Here is a 20605-nt window from a genome sequence, read left to right as displayed (position 1 = left end):
TTGTCTGTTCTCTCCTCTTCTAGTATTCAATCCATGTCTTTCCTCCTCTGTTTTTTCTGTGACACATCATCTCTAATCTCTCCAATTATGTGCTTTATCGGCATCAGCGTTTTAGCTGGCCCCAAGAAAGTGCTGTTATCAGTGGAATATACCATGATCACATCTTAAATACATCTCTCTCTCTCCTTCGCTCCCCCAAACCTGAATTACCAACAGGCAAATCCAAAACTCACATTTACACAATTTCCCCCTCTTATTAAATCATGCTTGTAACATTCTGGGGAGCAAATAATATGATTAGAAATATAATTGTCTGAGAATGAGGGAAAATGTGACAACACAATGGCCGGGGCAGCCAACACTGCAGGAGGTGTGTGTGTGTGTGTGTGTGTGTGTGTGTGTGTGTGTGTGTGTGTGTGTGTGTGTGTGTGTGTGTGTGTGTGTGTGTGTGTGTGTGTGTGTGTGTGTGTGTGTGTGTGTGTGTGTGTGTGTGTGTGTGTGTGTGTGTGTGTGTGTGTGTGTGTGTGCACAATGTTTTTCTTCCATACACCACTCCAGCTCCAATGTCATGACATAAAGTGTACCCCATAACTCTATGTACGGACTTCCTACTCCCTCCTTGACAGGAAGTAACATCTCAAGGGCTTTGTATTAGTTTTTTAAAACCCATGAAAAATGTCCTCTGGTTCCCGGAACATACATTATGTGGCCCGTATACAGGAGACAACAGGAAAAAACAACATCCTCCCTGTCCTTACAGTGTACACACATCATATGTCACTTGGGGCTGCGTGTCATCTGGGCCCATCTAGTGCATCAACAATCATCCAGGGAGGGACTGTGCTCTAGAATGTACCGGTTGTATATCATTCCACATACCCTGAGTCGCTATTCACGTCATAAACAAGTAGTCCCCTGAGCAACGGCCACCGTTGGGGGAAAACAACTGCCGTTAGCCACCTGCGCCCATTCAACATAGCCTAGACTTACGTAGTTATTTCTTCTGAACAAAAACACTTTTGTGCGTTATCATACCCTTACAATGTTGTTTTCATTATTGCTTGAACAGTCGCTAACATTATATTGGCTTGTGATCTTCCCAAAATACCTATTTTGGATGCAGGAGTTGCTAGCTAGAATGCTAACGCTCATTGACATAGGCTGTAGCAAAGTTAGCCAAAGAGCATTTTTACTGGTTGAAGTTGAAGTTTTTTTAATGTATAATGCAGTTGATTGGCAATGATGACACAAACATTATATTAAGCAGGACATTCATATAAGTCTTACAATCCAAAATGAGTGTGAAATGCATGTACATGGGGGATTTGTCTGCTGGCGGTGTATGAGACCTTCCTCATGGTTTCAGCCTTTCATGTGAAAGAGAATATAGTTATTCAATCAAACCTTGTAACATATGACATTGTCATAAAGTTGTTCTTACACCACAGAAAAATGGGTTGTAGAACTAGTCCATTGACTGCCTAAAACAACACAAAACTCATTTCAATGTGTTTAAATTAATTACTCCCACCACACTGACTCCTAGTTGGACCCTTCCTCCCAATAATATCTACTTATGAAGTTTACACTCGTTCACTACTTCCCACAAGTCATAAAGCATTGGATTGGTGGCGGAATGAGCCTGAGGGAGTTTTATTTTACCAGTCATTTCCTTTCAAATCGGTGAAAGGAAGTGAACAAGTGCACACTTAGGGAGGAAGGGGAGATAATGGGGAGACAGCACAGCCCAGGAGAGGAGATAGAGGAGAGAGCGAGAGGGGAGCCCAGGAACAGGCTTAACCTGACAGAGAGATGGGGACATTCAGAGGAGCCTAATGACGGTCTCTATTCCCACAGTCACCATATTCTCTCAATAGCCTTACCTGTCTCTCTGGCAGGCTCTCCTCCACAGTCCTCAACCTACACACTGACTGTGATGCCCAGCCCAGACAAACCTGTAGACAGGGCTGAGTTGGGTGACAGAGAGGGATGGGGACATTCAGCGGGGTACCACTTAGTGCATACTGGCCTATTCTCTCCTCCACACCCTCTGAGCCCCACACTCCTAGCCCAGACAGCCTCGTCGACAGGAGACAGGTGGGTGACAGAGAGGGATGGGGACATTCAGCGGGGCCTGCTAGTTAATGAAGGACTGATAAGTCTCTATTCCCAGGGCCAGGGTTAATTGCTCCACAGCAGATAAAGGTAATAAATTATCAGGGGGGTAATGGCAGGATGCTCCGCTGTGTCCTGTTCCACATTCATCATGGCTGAGCACTTACACACAGAGACGGGACAGACCTGGCTGGGCCACACAGAGACAGGACAGACCTGGCTGGGCCACACAGAGACAGGACAGACCTGGCTGGGCCACATAGAGACAGGACAGACCTGGCTGGGCCACACAGAGACAGGAACAGGCCAGGCTGGGCCACACAGAGACAGGACAGACCTGGCTGGGCCACACAGAGACAGGACAGACCTGGCTGGGCCACACAGAGACAGGACAGACCTGGCTGGGCCACTCAGAGACAGGACAGACCTGGCTGGGCCACACAGAGACAGGATCATGCCAGGCTGGGCCACACAGAGACAGGAACAGGCCAGGCTGGGCCACACAGAGACAGGAACAGGCCAGGCTGGGCCACACAGAGACAGGAACATGCCAGGCTGGGCCACACAGAGACAGGAACAGGCCAGGCTGGGCCACATAGAGACAGGACAGACCTGGCTGGGCCACACAGAGACAGGAACAGGCCAGGCTGGGCCACACAGAGACAGGACAGACCTGGCTGGGCCACACAGAGACAGGACAGACCTGGCTGGGCCACACAGAGACAGGACAGACCTGGCTGGGCCACTCAGAGACAGGACAGACCTGGCTGGGCCACACAGAGACAGGATCATGCCAGGCTGGGCCACACAGAGACAGGAACAGGCCAGGCTGGGCCACACAGAGACAGGAACAGGCCAGGCTGGGCCACACAGAGACAGGAACATGCCAGGCTGGGCCACACAGAGACAGGAACAGGCCAGGCTGGGCCACACAGAGACAGGAACAGGCCAGGCTGGGCCACACAGAGACAGGAACATGCCAGGCTGGGCCACACAGAGACAGGAACAGGCCAGGCTGGGCCACACAGAGACAGGAACAGGCCAGGCTGGGCCACACAGAGACAGGAACAGGCCAGGCTGGGCCACACAGAGACAGGAACATGCCAGGCTGGGCCACACAGAGACAGGAACAGGCCAGGCTGGGCCACACAGAGACAGGAACAGGCCAGGCTGGGCCACACAGAGACAGGAACATGCCAGGCTGGGCCACACAGAGACAGGAACAGGCCAGGCTGGGCCACACAGAGACAGGAACAGGCCAGGCTGGGCCACACAGAGACAGGAACATGCCAGGCTGGGCCACACAGAGACAGGAACATGCCAGGCTGGGCCACACAGAGACAGGAACATGCCAGGCTGGGCCACACAGAGACAGGACAGACCTGGCTGGGCCACACAGAGAGGACAGACCTGGCTGGGCCACACAGAGACAGGAACAGGCCAGGCTGGGCCACACAGAGACAGGACAGACCAGGCTGGGCCACACAGAGACAGGATCATGCCAGGCTGGGCCACACAGAGACAGGAACAGGCCAGGCTGAGCCACACAGAGACAGGTGCTTCATTCCGGTAGGGTTGATAAAGAGGTGGGATAGAGGCTAGTATTCTTGAATGTAGGATTTATGTTTTAACAAGACAAAGCTCTTTTCAGTCACTTCATGTTAACAATACAACACAATTTGAATACACAGAACATTCCATCTCAAAGAGCATTTCTCTCTCTGTCCCTCCATAGATACAAAGAGACAAATGCCTGCCTAGTCTCAACACTGAAGGGAACCAGGGTTGCCATTCACACTGTTGGATCAATGCAGTCCAGGTCTAATCACTACCAGCCAAATGAACGATGCCATTGGCACCAGCATCTGGCAACCCGGGCTGGGGGACTCTGTATGACGTTCCATTGCAGAATGGAGGATTCTTATAAAAGCCCACAATCAATCGGGACCCAAGCCAGACTTCTTATTTCCAAGCCCATGGCACACCAACACACACAAACATACACACACACACAAATGGACATGTCTCCAGTATGGCAACTAGTCGTGTAATTAACTGCTGCTTGTAAATATTATTTAAGAGTACGAAACAGGAAAATGAATGTAGCCCTCTGTCTCTGTCCGATCAGCCAAGATTCAGTCGGCTGTTGACAGCATGACTGAACAGAGTGGACATTTAGGAGGCAGGTTTTATATGTATCCAGAGAGGTTAAAGAGGTGGTCTTTACCTTTGGACGTGAGCTTTATTCCTTGGGAGTCGGAGAGCAAGTCGTGTGAATTAGAGGGTGACACCGGAGTGTAAATGACAACATCCCTTGGCCGTTGCCAACTCTACGTGAATCAGTACACAGCTCTATCTTCCAAAGCTTAAAGGGGAAATCCAAAATGTTTTACCCTCATAGCATCATACTGCTATGGTGCTGGAGGAATGGTGCTGGACATAATGAATATGAGGTTGAAAAGTGGTGGATAACCCCTTTAAGATTAAGTGACTGCAAATAGGAGAGACATGGAATAGACACGGACTTATCTTCCAAGCAGAATGGGGACTTTCCTGTTGACTGTTCTTCATTTGAAGTAACAGCACTGTTGTAACTACCCGGCGTCTTAGGGTAAGCTTGGACGATAAATCTGTATGCTGTAGAGTCAGAGTTGAATCACAGCATGCCCATGTATATGCAAGACCTCTGTTTATCTTTCTTCTACTCTCTCCCTTGACATTCGTCCCAAGCTGCTGTGTACAGCTGTGTGAGTCCTATAGAGGACACCGCCCAAAGGAGTGTTTGTGTTTGTGTATGAGAGAGCATGTGTGTGTGTGTGTGTGTGTGTGTGTGTGTGTGTGTGTGTGTGTGTGTGTGTGTGTGTGTGTGTGTGTGTGTGTGTGTGTGTGTGTGTGTGTGTGTGTGTGTGTGTGTGTGTGTGTGTGTGTGTGTGTGTGTGTGTCTGTGTATGAGAGAGCATGTGTGCATGCTTGTTTGCGTGGGTGTTTGCGTGTGTGTGTGTGTATGAGAGAGCATGTGTGTGTGTGTGTGTGTGTGTGTGTGTGTGTGTGTGTGTGTGTGTGTGTGTGTGTGTGTGTGTGTGTGTGTGTGTGTGTGTGTGTGTGTGTGTGTGTGTGTGTGTGTGTGTGTGTGTGTGTGTGTGTGTGTGTGTGTGTGTGTGTGTGTGTGTGTGTGTGTGTATGCGAGAGCATGTGTGCATGCCGGATCGCGTGTCTTCCTCTGAGTGTTATCCTATGTGTGTGGGTATCCATCCACAACACTGCTATGTAAGACACCTATCTAAATCCACTGTCACCAAGATACACTTCCCTGTTAGCGCTGATGCTAACACCTCCAGCATCTGCAAAATAAAATGTAATATCTGTAATATCCCGGACCAGGTGGGAAGTGCCAATGAAGACATGGTGTGCGTCCCAAATGGCACCTTATTCCCTATGGTCCCCCATACGGCTCAAAAGTAGTGCACTAAATAAGAAATAGTGTGCCATTTAGGATACATCCTGGGTGTACATCCCAAACGGCACCCTATTCCCTATGTAGTGCACTACCTTTGCTCAGGGCCCATATAATAATAAGACCATGGTGCACTATGTAGGGAATAGGGTGCCATTTGGGATGATATCATGGAGAAGCCAGGGGGTACAGGGATCAGGAAGAGACAGACTCCTGCTGCTATACTGATAACAAAATAAACAAATAGTTCCAGTCAAAAATCCAGCCTCGGCGCTCGTATCCCTCCACCTTCTGCGCCCGTGTCCCTCCTCCCCAAAATGCAGCTTCACTCCATGTGGGCGACGATTAGGAATCGTTTTTAGATACGCACCTCAGCCAACTGAAATGCTAACACTGACTTATGCATATATACACTGAGTGTACAAAACATTAAGAACACATGCTCTTTCCATGACAGAGACTGACCAGGTGAAAGCTATGATCTCTTATTGATGTCACCTGTTAAATCCAAATCAGTGAAGATGAAAGGGAGGAGACATTTAAGAAGGATTTTTAAGCCTTGAGACAATTGAGACATGGATTGTGTATGTGTGCCATTCAGAGGGTGAATGGGCAAGACAAAAGATTGAAGTGCCTTTGAACGGGGTATGGTAGTAGGTGCCCGGAGCATCGGTTTGTGTCAAGAACTGCAACGCTGCTGGATTTTTCACACTCAACAGTTTTGCGTGTATCAAGAATGGTCCACCACCCAAAGGACATCCAGCCCACTTGAAAACAACTGTGGGAAGCATTGGAGTCAGCATGTGCCAGCATCCCTGTGGAACGCTTTCATCACCTTGTAGAGTCCATGCCCGGATTAATTGAGGCTGTTCTGAGGGCATGGGGGGTGCAACACAATATTAGGAAGGTGTTCTTAATGTTTTGTACACTCAGTGTATATGTACAGTGCCTTCAGAAAGTATTCACACCCCTTGACTTTCTCCACATTTTTGTTGTGTTACAGCCTGAATTTAAAATTGATTACATTTGGATGTTTTGTCACTGGCCCACACACAATACCCCATAATGTCAAAGTGGAATTATGTTTCTCGAAAGGTTTACAAATTAATTACAAATGAAAAGCTGAAATGTCTTTCGTCAATAAGTATTCAACCCCTTTGTTATGGCAAACCTAAATAAATTCAGGAGTAAAAATATGCTTATCAAGTCACATAATAAGTTGCATGGACTCACTCTGGGTGGAGAAATTGTGTTTAATGTGATTTTTGAATGACTACCTCATCTCTGTACCCCACACATAAAATGACAGTGTATTCGGAACCCTATATAACCCTTACTTTTTCCACATTTCGTTACATTACAGCCTTATACTAAAATGGATTACATAGTTTTTTCCCCCTTATCTGCACACAATACCATATCATGATAAAAATCAAAAACAGGTTTTTAGAAACATTTGCAAATGTATTAAAAAAATTACTTTAATAGTACATTTACATAAGTTTTCAGACCCTTTAAAGTAAAGGCTGCAGAGATGGTTGTCCTTCTGGAAGGTTCTCCCATCTCCTCAGAGGAACTCTGGAGCTCTGTCAGTGACCATCGGGTTCTTGGTCACTTCCCTGACCAAGGTCCTTCTCCCCCGATTGCTCAGTTTGGCCGGGCTGCCAGCTCTAGGAAGAGTCTTGGCGGTTCCAAACTTCTTCTATTTAAGAATGATGGAGGCCACTGTTCTTGGGCCCTTCAATGATGCAGAAATGTTTTGGTACCCTTCCCAAGATCTGTGCCTCGACACAATCCTGTCTCGGAGCTCTACGGACAATTCCTTCAACCTCATGGCTTGGTTTTTGCTCTGACATGCACTGTCAACTGTGGGACCTTATATAGACAGGTGTGTACCTTTCCAAATCATGTCCAATCAATTAAATTGACCACAGGTGGACTCCAATCAAGTTGTAGAAACATCTCAAGGATGATCAATGGAAACAGGATGCACCTGAGCTCAATTTAGAGTCTCATAGCAAAGGGTCTGAATACTCTGGTTTTTGTATTTTATAAATTTGCAAACATTTCTAAAACTCTGTTTTCGCTTTGTCATTATGGGGTATTGTGTATAGATTGATTAGGAAATGTTTTTATTTAATCCATTTTAGAATAAGGCTGTAACGTAACAACATGTGGAAAAAGATAGGAAACCGCTCAGGGATTTCCCCATGAGACCAATGGTGACTGAAACAGTTACAGAGTTTAATGGCTGTGATAGTAGGAAACTCAGGATGGATCCACAACATTGTAGTTACTCCACAATACTAACCTAATTGACAGAGTGAAAAAAAGGACACCTGTACAGAATAAAAACATTCCAAAACATGCATAATGTTTGCAACAAAGCACTAAAGCAATTTTGCAAAACATTTGGCAAAGCAATTAACTTTTTGTCCTGAATACAAAGTGTTATGTTTGGGGCAAATTCCAAAAAACACATCACTGAGTACCACTCTCCATATTTTCAAGCATAGTGGTGGCTGCATCATGTTATGGGTATGCTTGTCATCGTTAAGGACTGGGGAGTTATTCAGGACAAAAAATTAACTAAATGGAGCTAAGCACAGACAAAATCCAAGAGGAAAACCTGGTTCAGTCAGCTTTCCACCAGACACTGGGAGATGAATTCACCTTTAAACAAGACAATAACCTAAAGCACAAGGCCAAATCTACAGTAGTTGCTTGCCAAGAAGACAGTGAATGTTCCTGAATGGCAGAGTTACAGTTTTGACTTAAATCTACGTGAAAATGTATTTCAAGACCTGCAAATAGTTGTCTAAGCAATGATCAAGAAACAATTTGACAGAACGTGAAGAATTATGAAAAGAATAATGGGCAAATGTTGCACAATCCAGGTGTGGGAAGCTCTTAGAGACTTACCCAGAAAGAAGCTCAGATGTAATCACTGCCAAAGGTGCTCCTACAATGTTTTTTAACTTTTCGTCTGGACTAAGTGTCTGAGCCTCATGATTTTGGATTTGTGAACTAAATACGCAAACAAAAAGGAGGTATTTGGACATAAATGATGGACTTTATCGAACAAAATAAACATTTATTGTCGAACTGGGATTCCTGGGAGTGCATTCTGATGAAGATCATTACATTTACATTTACATTTAAGTCATTTAGCAGACGCTCTTATCCAGAGCGACTTACAAATTGGAAAGTTCATACATATTCATCCTGGTCCCCCCGTGGGGAATGAACCCACAACCCTGGCGTTGCAAGCGCCATGCTCTACCAACTGAGCCACACGGGACCAGATCATCAAAGGTAAGTGAATATTTATAATGCCATTTCTGACTTCTGTTGACTCCACAACATGGCGGGTATCTGTATGGCTTGTTTTGGTGCCTGAGCGCTGTACTCAGATTATTACATCGTGTGCTTTTTCTGTAAAGCTTTTTTGAAATCTGACACAGCGGTTGCATTAAGGAGAAGTTTATCTATAATTCCATGCATAACACTTGTATCTTTTATCAATGTTTATTATGAGTATTTCTGTAAATTGATGTGGCTCTCTGCAAAACTACCGGATGTTTTGGAAGCAAAACATTACTGAACCCAACGCGCCAATGTAAACTCAGATTGTTGGATATAAATATGAACTATATCGAACAAAACATACATGTATTGTGTAACATGAAGTCCTATGAGTGTCATCTGATGAAGATCATCAAAGGTTAGTGATTAATTTTATCTCTATTTCTGCTTTTTGTGACTGCTCTCTTTGGCTGGAAAAATGGCTGTGTTTTTCTGTGACTAGGTGCTGACCTAACATAATCGCATGGTATGCTTTCGTCGTAAAGCCTTTTTGAAATCGGACACTGTGGTGGGATTAACAACAAGTTTATCTTTAAAATGGTGTATAATACTTGTATGTTTGAGGAATTTTAATTATGAGATTTCTGTTGTTTGAATTTGGTGCCCTGCACTTTCACTGGCTGTTGTCATATCGATCCCGTTAACGGGATTTCAGCCGTAAGAATTAAAGGGAAACTCCACTCAAAAACTATCTTTTGGTATTTCTTAATTAGTCCACTATTGATACAGTCACAAAATGATTTCACGTCAGCAGTCAAGTTTTCAAGATATTGGACTTTCAAGAAGCAAGGTATCACAAGATATTGGACTTTCAAGAAGCAAGGTATCGTTTTTGAGCGGAGTTTCCCTTTAAAATTGACTTCCTCGTCCGAAAACCTTTAATAGGAATCAAGTTACGGACCCTCCATCTCTCTCCTCCTGTCATTGCTTCCCTCAGGGCACTTGGCAGACAGACAAACAGGCAGGCAGACAGACAGTCAACAGCTAGCTAACAGAGAGAAAGGTGGATGTTCGCTTAAGCAAAGATTAGCTCAGGGATCATTGTCTGTTACAGGAATGCTTTAGCCTCCTTGAGGAGCACCGCCTCCACCTCCCTGGGGGTTCTCTCTCTCCCTCTCCCTCTCCCTCTCTCCCTCTCTCCCTCTCTCTCTCTCTCTACTCATTAGAGAGAAAGAAACAGTGGATGATGTGCGATAGAGCAGGATGAGAGGGGGAATTAGATTCTCTGGCATCTTCGCTAATTGAGCCGTCTCCTTTGTGGCCGGCCCCGGCCTGCCAACTTTTAATTTGCCACTAATCAAATCAATATGATGCCTTTCTGCCTGACGATTTGCCCTATGACCAACCAGAGGAGAGGAGGCATGGATTTTGGGGGTTCTTTCTGAATCATAGCAGCCAATGACCGATGACCTCTGAATGGTGCCTTTCTGCCAGACAACCACCCGGGAAAAGAGGAGAGGGGGAATCTCGATTGAATCCTGGGGTCCTGTATAAATCGTAACAGCCTACGACCTTTCAACTGCATTGGGGCCGTATTGCGTAAGATGGAGGAAGACAAAAGTCTGACAACCAACCGGAGAGAGGAAAGGTGCATCTTGATTGGTTCGCAGGCGCCTGTATGAATCACAGCAGCCTGTAACCTCTGACCCATGAACCCTGGAGCGAGTCGTAAGGGAAAGGAAGATAAAGGGGCCCACTGTATGTAATGGAGGTGGGTGTAATGCAGTGAGAGGTACAGACGGCGGCCGGCAGACAGAATCCCTCCGTATGACGGTTGAATGTCTCCCGTTTCAGGCCCTCAGACAGATGAACTGAGCAATATTTGTTCACTACATGACCTAGCTTGGTTAAGTGCCTGCCTGGCGAGGAGACAGGACATTGAGACATCCATGGGAGGGAGGAGGGAGAGAGGCTGGAGAGGGCACCGCTGCTAAAGTGCTGGAGGAGAGGAGGGAGGCTGTCAACAACACTGACCCCCCCCCCCCCCCCCCCGAGGTGGTCCATCTGGGGTTATCTACATGATGTCTCTCATGACGTCTGAGGCCCCCCTCTCCTCTCCTGCAGCTGCTGCCCCCTCGGCTCCTCTCCTCTCATATCAAATCCTTCCCGCTCTTCTTCTCCTCTCTCTCCTCCTCCTTTCCTCTCCTCCAGCTGCTGCTCCCTCTGCTCTGCTCGCACCACAATGGCCTCCAGTCCAGATCACACTGAATCTCTCCTCTCCATCACGCTCATCATCATCAACACACTCCCAGTTCCCTACTAACAACTCACTAACTCCTCCTCATCATCATCAACACACTCCCAGTTCCCTACTAACAACTCACTAACTCCTCCTCATCATCATCAACACACTCCCAGTTCCCTACTAACAACTCACTAACTCCTCCTCATCATCAACACACTCCCAGTTCCCTACTAACAACTCACTAACTCCTCCTCATCATCATCAACACACTCGCAGTTCCCTACTAACAACTCACTAACTCCTCCTCATCATCAACACACTCCCAGTTCCCTACTAACAACTCACTAACTCCTCCTCATCATCATCAACACACTCCCAGTTCCCTACTAACAACTCACTAACTCCTCATCATCATCATCAACACACTCCCAGTTCCCTACTAACAACTCACTAACTCCTCATCATCATCATCAACACACTCCCAGTTCCCTACTAACAACTCACTAATTCCTCATCATCATCATCAACACACTCCCAGTTCCCTGCTAACAACTCACTAACTCCTCATCATCATCAACACACTCCCAGTTCCCTGCTAACAACTCACTAACTCCTCCTCATCATCAACACACTCCCAGTTCCCTACTAACAACTCACTAACTCCTCATCATCATCATCAACACTCCTTCCGATTCACCTTGGTGAGTTAAGCATCATCAATGTTTCATATTTCCCCCATCAACTGTGAAAATAAGCCCAGGGCTGAATCACTTCTCAAACAGAAAGCCTAAGGCGACAGAGGCCCTAAAACCCTAAAGGTAGGACAATGGGTTGTTATGATGCACCTCTCATCTCAAGTAAGTAGCATTATAAACAGCTACTCTAATGCAAGGTGGTATATTATGTAGTGACACAGTATTAATTTATTAACGGAATCGTTTCCCTCCACCTCTTGGCCTCCCCATTAATACATGGGCATTAACAGACTTTATTAAAACCCTGTTAATGAATTGTTGTTTAACATGCTGCAGGGTGGCCACGGTGGCTTTTTACGGGGCAGAGAACCTGTATGTATCCCAAGTGGTACACTATGTCCTATAGGTCTCTGGTCAAAGGTAGTGCACTATATAGGGAATGGCATGACATTTGGGATGCATAACCTGGATGTCCACTGGTGGCAGCGGTGGGATCCAATACCCATAAGCCCCCTTCCAGATCATCAGGCCATGGAAAGATGATGCCCTTGAGGACCGGACAAATGGATGGCCTGCATTCACATCCATAAATTCACAGCTTTTCTAACTATCTCATTCATCATACGCCACACACACTCTCTCTCTGCAGAGTCCCAAAACCCCCATCTCCCCCCCCCCCAGGTTTGCTACCTAGCAAATGCAACAGACAGAGAGAGAGATATTGGGGACAGTGTATGGCCGTATGACGACGCGAGACCTCCATTTCACCTTGGAATGCCTGAATCGCTTGGCTGAGGGAACAATATTGTCTCTACAATAGATGGATACATTTTATGTCTGCATCCCAAATGGCATCCTATTCCCCATGGGCTCTGATCAAAAGAAGTGGACTATATAGAGAATAGGGTACCATTTGGGAAGCTACAGTATATCTCCACACTTCTCCTAATGGTTTCTCTAGTCACCATATGTTTGAATTTATTCAGGTATTTCGAGAGATCGGCTAGAGAAGCAAAAGGTGCCATATTGGGTGGTCAAATAAATCACTTTCTGTGTCTGAGGATTATCGGAGAGTCCAAAGGCAATGCAGAATACATTATGTCTTCATCCCAAATGGCATCGTATTTCCTAAATAGTGCACTACTTTTGACCAGAGCCTTATAGGCCCTGGTTAAAAGAAGTGCACTATGTAGGGGATAAGGTGCCATTTGGGATGAAATCTAAAGCAACACCTGGAGAGGGAACGTGAGACACAAACAGGACAAGGTACAAAACACAGGTTTGGCGTCAAGGTGCAGGTTGAGATACATATGATGATTTCATTGCATAAATTTTATGTCTCTTTTTTTCTCTCTTGAACTCTTGTTCCTTCCTCTCCCTCTCTCTCTCTGACTGCAAATTAATTTATGGACAAAAGACAATAGCAGACGGTCTGAATAAAGTAAAATGTATTTCATTTCCACCGAATTTTACGTCATTTCAACCTATTCCACCATTTCAATATTAATTATGCTATCTCTGAAATCCATCTTAATTAGTCTTTGCAATACGGGTCTGGCAGCTGGCTCATAGAATATACTGAAAGAAAGGTCCAGCCTAGTGTTTAGTGAAAACGAGAGAAGAAAGGACAATCGGCTGTCTCACGACCTCCCCCAAGTGGCCACTGTGTGTATTGCAGCAAGGGGAAACGGACAAGTAAAAACGGTGGAAGAGGAGCATCAATAGAATAGACTGATTCACTACCCATTTATCATATGATAAGACCGCACTCTACTTTCCATAGTCATGAGATAGAGTTGGACTGGAGACAACATGAATGCCAATTTCATACCCTCTGAATGCAACAGCAAACTAGATATTGTATATGAATATATTACCATGAATTTTTATATATGTAGAATATTTGAATACATAAAAAATGTGAATAACCTTCCTAACTCTTCCTCAACCTGTACACAAACACAACTGACTTTGACCCTGATTAACGTTGCCACGGTAATACAAGATGACGGACAGGCCAAACGGTAGGAAGGTTTACTAAAGCTTCCCTCACTTCATTTATATGTGTTAAGTTGAATGTTTTTCTCGCTAATGCCTCCAGGTTAAAATAAATTTGCAGGATTTAATACCACCTGCCATAATGTGCCATTCCCACCATTGTATTACGATGCACAAGCACGTTTTAGTCCCCTAGGCCGCGCTGCGATGATGACATGTACAGGTACTTTGGTATATTGTCAGAGGAATAAGAATTAAGGCGTGGTGGTGCAGTAGACAAATGTTCATAGATAATGCTTTGACACTACTATGATGAACTGTTTTATGATAACCATGTTTGTTGAGAATGTGGAAGGAGCTTACTGGCATTTCTGGTTAACTTCCTTTAGTAAATAATACCATAGAGAATACCATAGAGAACTCCCAAAATACTTTCTAGAACTCTCAAACTTTCAGATCCATATTCATATCCATACAGAAGAGACATCACAAACCCAGGCACGGAAACAACTCAGTGCTGAGTCTCTTTTATACGTAGATAAAGGAGGCCAAGATAGCAGACTTTTTGTTTCAGTATTAATGTATTCCATTTGTTGCTAGTATGAGTGCAAATCCCTCTACTGGTATTCTTATGGGTGCTGCTCCCCACGACATATGGTGCTGTGTGTGTCTGCCATCAGGGGTTTCTGACCTCTGGCACCCAAACCCAGCATGTGGTTGCAGGGGCGTCATGGACACCAAAAATCTGAAGGGTCACAAAGCTGTGGCCCCCGTCCATAAATTGGGGAATTTTGTATTTTTCAAACACCTGAAACAGCTTTTTCCTGCCATCTAGAGCCATAATCATTATGCTTAATTCTACGTTTAAAAAAAAATATGCATATTTTTCTGCATATCGAAGCATACCTCTTGAGCGGTCTATGTTTGTTTTTAAAGAAACTACATTTGCATTTCTGCTCAAATCTGGGTAAAAGATTGAAAGGAATTTCATTTGGGGAGTTTCTCCTATTCTTCTCTGCAGATTCCCTCAAGCTCTGTCAGCTTGGATGAGGAGCGTTGCTGTACAGCTATTTTCAGGTCTATCCAGAGATATTCGATCGGGTTGAAGTCCGGGATCTGGCTGGGCCACTCAAGGACATTCAGAGACTTGTCCCGAAGCCACTACTGAGTTGTCTTGGCTGTGTGCTTATGGTCGTTGTTCTGTTGGAAGGTGAACCTTCGCCCCAGTCTGAGGTACTGAGTGCTCTGGAGCAGGTTTTCATCAAGGATATCTCCGTACTTTGCTCCGTTCATCTTTCCCTCGATCCTAACTAGTCTCCCAGTCCCTTCCACTGAAAAACATTCCCACAGCATGATGCTGCCACCACGATGATTCACCGTAGGGATGGTATTGGCCAGGGAGTGAGCGGTGCCTGGTTTCCTCCAGACATGACACTTGGCATTCAGGCCAAAAAGTTAATTGTTGGTTTCATTAGACCAAAGAATCTTGTTTCTCATGACCTGAGAGTCCTTTAGGTGCTTTTTGGCAAACTCACCCGAATACTCAATTTGACCGGGCAGCCCTTGGAAGAGTCTTGGTTGTTCCAAACTTCTTCTATTTAATAATAATGGAGATCGCTGTGTTCTTGGGGACCTTCAATGATGCAGAAATGTTTTGGTACCCTTCCCAAGATCTGTGCCTCGACACAATACTGTCTAGGAGCTCTACGGACAATTCCTTCGACCTCATGGCTTGGTTTTTGCTCTGATATGCACTGTCAACGTGGGACCTTATATAGACAGGTGTGTGCCTTTCCAAATCATGTCCAATCAATTGAATTGACCACAGGTGGACTCCAATCAAGTTGTAGAAACATCTCAAGGATGATTAATGGAAACAGGATGCACCTGAGCTCAATTTTGAGTCTCATAGCAAAAGGTCTGAATACTTATGTAAATAAGGTATTTCTGTTTTTTTATCTTTCATAAACATGCTAACATTCCTAAAAACCTGTTTTTGCTTTGTCATTATGGGGTATTGTGTGTACATTGATGAGGGAAAATGTATTTAATTCATCCTAGAATAAGGCTGTAACTTAACAAAATGTGGAAAATGGAATGGGTCTGAATACTTTTCGAATGCACTGTATATCCCTTTCATACTAAGATGTTTTTCTGCCAAGTTTACCATACCACCAACTTTCTTTATATCTGAAAGGTATTGCCGGCATCAAAGACGAAACTTTTATTTCCGCCAAACAAGCTAGCAATAATTTCGGTAATGTTGTAAAGTGGCACTACCCTCTTTAACTTCTGATGGTTGCTAGGCAGCTCAAGTTTTACCATCCTCCTGGCAGTTCTAAACTTGGCAAAGCATGTCGCTTCGCCCATCTATTCACATAGCCCACCACTAAGCATGCACTGTTTCTTTACCTCAACTTGATGGATCCATAAAGAACTGAAGAGGAAAATATTGGAATAAAGTAGGCTAATGCAATTGAAGGCATGTATTCATTTTTTTGCTTAGTTCAACTCTTAGTCATCCAATCCACACAGTGTGGTCAACTAGATGATCATTTCAGAACCGTTTTGATTGGGACAGAGTCATTATGCTGATTTGTGACAAGCGTGAATATAGGTTTGGATATTAGCTAGGCTACAATTAGGCCTGGAAAATGTTAGTTCCTGATCATCTTGTCTAGTTGGCTCATTTATTAGAACATTTTGCCACGTTATGTATATTAACATGTATCTTTTCTCTTTACACGCAGTCGCTTAGTAGCCTAGGCCTACTCCCAACCAAAAGCCTGTCGACAATCTACTTGCAAATCCTTTTTAATCCTTGTCATATGAAGAGAAATAATGTAGAGAAATTATACATAATACATATCGGTGCTTATCGACCATTGGACATAAACATTGCACAACAACTTGGAAACCGAAAATTCAACAATGAGTGCTTTGGAAGGAATCTTTGGCTAACTGCAAGCACTGCAAAGCAATCATTAGCCTGCTATTCAGTGGAGTGGCTGTGTGGTCCCAAATCTAAGATTAAGTGTCTCTTATCCTAGTTTAAAATGACAAACATTCAACATTGGCCATGCTGTCAATGAAGAATGATTTGTGCCTCGCCCAAAACAACGGTTAACTCGGAACTGCTAAATCTTACTTTAGTGAGTTCAAGACAACTGGGAACTCGGGAAAAACTAGCTACGACTGGGAAAATAAGTTTTGAACTTTCAACTCGGAATTGTAAACTCGGAACTCAGGCCTCTTTATAGAGCTACGACGTGAAGATCATTATTCAACTATTTTTTTCTTCGAGATCCCAGTTGTCTTGAAAGCACCATAAATCCAGAGAATGCCAGACTTTGATGACCAAATTTGCCCACGAAGGACCGCCGTGCCACCTTCATATTGTAAGAGCTTTCATTCTGCTTATATGCCCCCTTTAATTATCCTAAGGTTCTGACTTGGTGTTCAGGGAGAACACTGTAAGAATGGCCCATGTTCTGAATTCTGTTGCTATACATTTCAAAAGTGCTGAACAAATAGTTATATTGACTACGTCCGTCCTAGCACGCTCATTAATGTCTTAATCGAAATTACAGATTGCCTCTTATCCACTCTTTGTCCCCTTATGCCATAGTTTGTACATCTCAGTTGGCAGTAGAAAACACATTTGTTTAAGCAAATCAGCCATATCAGCTGTTTTTTTAAAAAGGCAGTAAATGAGGCTGAATTAACTGTTTCGCTGCCGGACAAGGCTCCGCTGATAGCCAGGTGTAGCAGTGGTAAGGTGTTGGAATTGCTTTTGAGACAGCTTTATGTAGGCCCTAACAGTTTGTGAGCACCGTTTGTCACTGTTATAGTGCAATTAATGTATTGTTTAGTGTTGTGTAGTGGCTTTGTTTTACCCCAAATCGCCATTGGCAATAATGCAGCCTAAATCAAAAGTAGGCCTAGGCCTATTATTTTGCTCGACAGGCAACTCCAAAAGCCTGCAGAGGTTGTGAAATATGAACAAGACTCACATGCTTTTAAAAATAGGATTGCTATTATTTTGTATTGGTATCATGACAAATATATGACCAAACGCCTGCTCCCTAACAAAGTGGAGTGAGGGGAGGAAAAAGATGAAACGCGGATCAAAAAATCATGGTGCTTGGACTCCGTTTCAAAAGATAATTTATATGACAGCGATTCCACACGTTACAGCCAAAATACAGTAAATCCTATGTGAAAGCAGTATTATTCAGTACATTTAGTTATTGCTTGCATTTCTAAAGTCTACCAACCTTACCAGCAGGCTTGCCAGCAGATAGTTAGACAAGCTACCTACACTAACTTGATTGATAGCCTGATATGGCTTCTTGGTAGCTAGTTATGAGGTTGAGAACCTATCTGGGCAAGCTAAAGCCAACTTCATAAAACTGTATTTTTTTACAGGACAAATCTGAGGGGGCACGTGCCTGTGTGGTTGGTTGCTATTGTGCTCAAACGGTGCCACCTTGGATCACAGCACACACCAGCAGCTGGGGGTTTCATCATTCCTGATTTCATGGTTTCTATTGGTCCTGCCAAAACGTTGTGGAGTTTAGCTTCCAGGTCAAGAGAGAACGAAGAGTTCATTGCGGGCAACTGATTATAATAATACACTCGATACTTTGATGAAGCCAGGAAGATAATGACTCTTTAGTTGGTTAATATTTACTGTGAGCAATAGGAGAACGGACCCTGTATTCCACCTCCAGGATGACCCTGAACTTCTCATCGTAGGCCTTGTCGTGAACATGCACCCTTGCTAAGTGGTGTAAAACACCTCATCTCTCCTCTCTTTATCTCTCTCTCTGAGCTTGGACACCCGTGTCCCAGCCCACCCTGGGCTTCAAAGCAAAACAGCAACAAAGACTTTGGTTGTCCTCTTTACGCGGCCAGCGCATAGTGCTGTGAACCCATGAGGGAGCAAGAAAGTCTCTGTGCACTTAGCCCATATAACATTGTCATAGTGCACTGTGTGCTGCTACCCAGCACTTTGGCGCAGATGCATTAGCTGTACCCTTCTACACCAAGTCTGGCGTAGGCTGCTAGGTTCACAACAAGAGGGCTCTGGGGTAGGAGAGGATGGGATGTCTGTGTCCCATCGGTGAGGTGCAGTGGACAGCGACAGATATCCCACATCGTGTAGTGGGGAAAGTGCTGCTTTTCGTGTTGTGGGAAAGTGCTGCTTTTAGTTGTAAAAATAGCCACCAAGGACCAAGCCACCAGATGTTGCAGACAAATGTCACAGATTTGTCCGTTAAGAAAATTAGGAACAAATGTTATGGGTGCCTTTGCAGGAGACTGGATCTAGGACTTTTTGTTGTGCTCCACTTTCAATGAATCCAACATAAGTTACAGCAAACTCATTACAGTACAGAAACATCCTTCATTCCCACTGGGGCACACCCTTCCAAACCATCCACGAATAGGATCACTCAATATTTCATGGAATGGCAGCATCGTGGGGCAACACACCATCTGCAGAAGGCATGAGGGACTTCTGTTGGAGCTGACTGTAAAAGACCTGCCATGATTGACACTTTCAGCCAGTTGCTTCCCATTTCCCTCCAAGACGTCCTGCCTACACGGGCAATCGGGCAATTGTATTTCCTTGACATGACCAGACCAGGAAATCCTCAGAGTTACAGCGTATATAACCAAGGACCCATATACAAGCAATTCAGCCTCACTTGATGCTAGTGAATAAACGCTGGACTGAAAGTCTACTTCGCATTATAAAATAGGCCTGTTTCTTGAAACTGTAGCTTAAAATGCTTTAGAAGAGGTAGAAAGCGGCTACCTGCCTGCTCACACTAAGTAATTACTACAGTGCCCGAGGGCAAGAGAGAGGGAAGGTTTTAGACTTAATTTAGTGTGAATCCAGTAATTCATTAGCCACATCTGGGGCAGCTAATGGGGGAGGTCAACCCTCCAGACGCATTTTCAGAATTCAGCTAAATAATTGTGGAGACCACAACTGAATCCTAGGAACACTGGCTCAAATTGCCATCTTGCATCTACACAGCTTAACTTCAAGATTGATAACAGACATCTGAATACTGTGCTCTGAATACCACACTGGAAATATACTGAACAAAAATATAAACACAACATGTAAAGCGTTGGTCCCATGTTTCATGAGGTGAAATAAAAAAATCCCAGAAATGTTCCATACGCACAAAAAGTGAGCATTTCTCCTTTGCCAAGATAATCCATCCACCTGACAGGTGTGGCATATCAAGAAGCCGATTAAACAGCATGATCATTACACAGGTGCACCTTGTGCCGGGGACAATAAAAGGCCACTCTAAAATGTGCAGTTTTGTCACACAACGCCACAGATGTCGCAAGTTTTGAGGGAGCGTGCAATTGGCACACTGAATGCAGGAATGTCCACCAGAGCTGTTGCCAGATAATTTAATGTTAATTTCTCTACCATAAACTACATCCAAAGTCGTTTTATAGAACTTGGCAGTACTTCCAACCGGCCTCACAACCGCAAAACACGTGTACCTGCGCCAGCAAACGACCTCCACATATGGCTTCACCTGCAGGATCGTCTGAGACCAGCCACCTGGACAGCTGATGAAAATGAGTATTTCTGTCTGTAATTTATCCCTTTTGTGGGGAAAAATTCATTCTGAGTGAGTGAGCCTTGCTCCCAAGTGGGTGGGCCCCACCACCCCTGGCTGCACACTTTCCCAGTCATAGAAATCCATAGATTAGAGCCTAATTAAATTATTTCAATTGATTTCCTTATATGAACTGTAA

Source organism: Salvelinus alpinus, chromosome 2 (assembly GCF_045679555.1).
Source record: "Salvelinus alpinus chromosome 2, SLU_Salpinus.1, whole genome shotgun sequence".
In the NCBI taxonomy this organism is placed as follows: domain Eukaryota; kingdom Metazoa; phylum Chordata; class Actinopteri; order Salmoniformes; family Salmonidae; genus Salvelinus; species Salvelinus alpinus.
This window is presented reverse-complemented; position numbering follows the sequence as displayed.